Raw genomic sequence first — 3826 nt, 5'->3', positions numbered from 1 at the left:
GCAATTATATAACGTTACCGAAATGACAGCATTACAACAGAACAAACAGATCAACGCTCACTTATGAGGCTGAGAAGGGCATAATTGGTAAGGAAGACATGAGAGTTTCTTTGTGGTTAATAAATATAATATAATTAATTGTGATTAATAAATATAATAGAAAAACAAGTCCAATTTAAAGAGTTTTGGCATGGGAATATATTCATGTAGCCATCTCTTCAACCAAGATATTGGATAGTGTCTTTAACTAATGAGAGTCAATCCAGGTCTTGACCTAGACAATCCAGGTCCTGAGTTTATACCACTGGAAGAGAGAATATCTTTGTACGAATTAAAGTTCAAACCCCTAACATTTATCAGGGGAGTAGTAATATGTCTGAGAATAAAGTCAACATGGAAAAAAACTTAAACTTTGTGATTGGAAACCATTCTGTTTCGTGATTATGGTGATTAATTGACTCTATGATAAGATAAAACGTCATAAAACTGTACATCAAAAACAGATTCATGATGGAGAAAGACAGTGTGTATCAATACTGATGAAATCAAATGTTGTCAACACCTGAGTTAATGAGTACTGATACTGACTTTGTTTTAATTGGAAACCTCTGCTCTGATTATATAGCGTTATTGTAATGAGAAGTTTATTCTCATATTTATTATTGTAAGGGGAGTTTTGATGACAATTACATGGGTTTCTTATTTTCAAGTCTTAAGCTATTTTAAATAAAAGGCAATGTTAGAAATCAACCTTGTACTCAGTTTTGAGCTCCTCCTATTCACCCAACATTAGATTCTGGGATTAAATACTTTCATTTCTGTTGAAGTGGTCTTGGGCCTAATCTTATCATGCTTGTTTTAATAGTTACTCCTAGTGAGGTGACTGCCATTTTCTTTGTTGTAATTGCTATTCCCTACATCAGGGTGTCTCATCTTGAGCACAACTGATCTTTTGAATAAGATCATTCCTTTCTGCTTAGACATGGACAGCAAGTATATGCTCCTAGATACTATGGTCCCTACTCAATAGACTTTAGTAGAAACTTCTGCCTTCACCTACAGCCAAATGACAACATTTAAACTGTTTCTGAGCATTTGCAGTTGTTCATTTAAGTGCGTAGATCCATAATTGAGAATCAATGCCTTACACGTGTTACAGAAAAACGTAAAGGAGGCCATTGATTTATAATTATGATCCTGTGAGAAGCCCAACATACCAAAGAGGAAGCATTCATGCTGAAATTTTCAGATAGCAAGCCAGAACTGAACTATTTCTCTGTCTTTCTGAGAAGTTAGGGGAGAGACTGGATATTCGTCAATCCCGAAAAAGGGCTTATTTTACTCAGTGTGAAAACGCTGTCTCATCTACTTTGCCCTTTTGTGACAAGGCAAGACAGTGCAGAGGTCCTTCTGCCTTGTATTCTTGCTGAGGTCATTTCAGATTTAGCTAGAATTTGATCTCTTTGGAGAATATCATGGAAAATTGCCCAACTCCATTCTAGCAACTGAAGGTCAAGATGCCCCAGCTAATTTATCTTAGTTTACTGTGTAAAACCCTTGTCAACTACCTGCTTATCTTAGTTTCTGTCAAACTGTATTCTTGTGTACCCCGTACCCCTGCAGCCGCAGAGCTAGATACTAGGATGTGATTTGTGCCTTTGAAGTCCATTGGTCTAAATGCTTGGGTTACACGTAGGACCCAAAAACTTGAGTAAAGTCCTAGCCTGCTGTAATGAAGATTTCAACAGGCTGTAAACTATGTCTGTGTGGTCACCTCTCTGTAACACTTTAAAAGAATTTAACTTGGAGATGAACAATCCAATTTTGTACAGTTTCTGATCTCCTTAATCCACTATTAAATTAGTTTCCTTGGCTCACTTATCAGAGCGCCCACTCTAGTTTACAGAATGAACTATTATTCAGTTACAGAACAGTGAATAAAAGCCAATGAAGATGTTTAAGCTTTGCAGGGTGTGGTGGTATATACTTTTAATCCAGTTCTTGAGAGGCAGAGACAGGTGGATATCTGTAAGATCAAAGCTGGCTTGGACTACATAGCCAGTTCTAGGACATCCAAGGCTACATAAAGAGACCACGTCTCAAAAAAAGTAGCATCACTAGTAATTTTAACCTGTGCTCATGTCTACAATGATAGGGTGTGGCAGTGAGAATGGTGTGAATAAAAAGGCTCCTCTAGGGACCAACCCTGTAGGCAGAGGTGTGAGTAAGCCGGTCCTGAGGTTGTGTGCATGGGAGAGCTGTCCCCACTACTCATCTCTCTAGTGGTGGTGTGGGCCAGGAGAGATGTCCTTCCTCCTTCAATGCCTGAGGCCAATGAGAGAACTGTCCTTGTCTCCCACCAGCTGTAGCAGGAGTAAGCCCTGCACCTCACCAGGGCAGCTCTAGAGTTAATCTTGTAGGCAGAGGTGTGGGTGAACCTGTCCCAGTGTTGTGAGCATGGGAGAGATGTCCCCATTACTCATCTGTATTGTGGTGGCAGGATCAGGGGAGAGATGTCCTGCCTCTGCCCTCAATGCCTGAAGCAAATGAGAGAGCTGATCCTGCTCCCATCAACTACAACACTTGGAAGAGCAGGTGCACCTAATCTAAGCAGAGCAAGCTTTTTGGGAGTAAATTGTAGACACAGATAATCCTCTTAATAAAAGGGTGTTTTTATTGATCATACAGTAGTAGAGATATGATTATTAACAACGCATCCAGAATCAAATTCAAATTTTAATCCCATGTTGAAATTCTCCCATCTCTGACAGAATCTAACAGATGTATTGGTGAGGATAATTGAGACATTGTGTTTGAAATGTTTAGGACAGTTCTTGCCCCACTGCAAACTCATGACCATCCTCATTGCCTTCTCATAGTCATCAAACCAAGTGTTTTGGAGTTTGGAAAATTCTTTTATGTACATTTAATCTTCTCAACCAACAGGTGGCTTTTTTGAAGCAGGTGTTCCTGGCATTTAATAGATGTGGTAACAGTTTCAAAGAAGTGTAGACACTTGTCTAAATCCACACATCCTGTTAACATGAAAAGCAAGCATACATCTAAAACATAGCTTTGTGCTTCTCCTCCTGGACTTCCAGCCTCCCCACTAAGACTTTTTATCTTTGTTGCTAACCCATGGCTTTGCAAAGAGTGTATGTTGAATAAATACTTCTTTCAAGGCAATTTTGTTGTTTGTTGTGTGTTTATTTTCCTTCCTTAGTAGCACATTAGGTTAAAATTTTTTACAGTGTCAATGTCTGTCTCAGAAAGTCCTTGAGGGAATGGGATAGTCAAGATGGAAGAAGGACAGATGTAAGAGCAAGGAAAGAGCTATCTTGATTAAGGGAGCCATTATGGGGTTAGCAAAACACCTGGCTCTAGAGAAATTCCCAGGAATCCACAAGGATGACTCCAGCTAAGACCCTAAGCAATTGAGGGAGACCGGGCTCAATCTTGACTTGCCCTGTAATCAGACTGATGATTATCTTAAATATCACCATAGAACCTTCATCCAACAACAGATGGAAACAGAGGCAGAGAACCACATCGGAGCACTGGATTGAGCTCCCAAGGTCCAGTTGAAAAGTAGAAGGAATGAGAATATGAACAAAAAGGTCAAGACCACGATGGGTTCATCCACTGAAGCAGTTTGCCTGAACTAATGGGAGATCAGCAACACCAACTGGACTGGGAAGGAACAAGCATAGGACCAAACTAGTCCCTCTGAATGTGGTTGACAGTTGTATGACTGGGGCAGACTGAGGGGCCACTGGCAGTGGCACCAGGATCTATCCCTACTGCATGTACTGGCTTTTGGGGATCC

This window comes from Arvicola amphibius, chromosome 7 (assembly GCF_903992535.2).
Source record: "Arvicola amphibius chromosome 7, mArvAmp1.2, whole genome shotgun sequence".
NCBI classification, from domain to species: Eukaryota; Metazoa; Chordata; class Mammalia; order Rodentia; family Cricetidae; genus Arvicola; species Arvicola amphibius.
Note: the sequence above shows the minus strand (reverse complement) of the source record.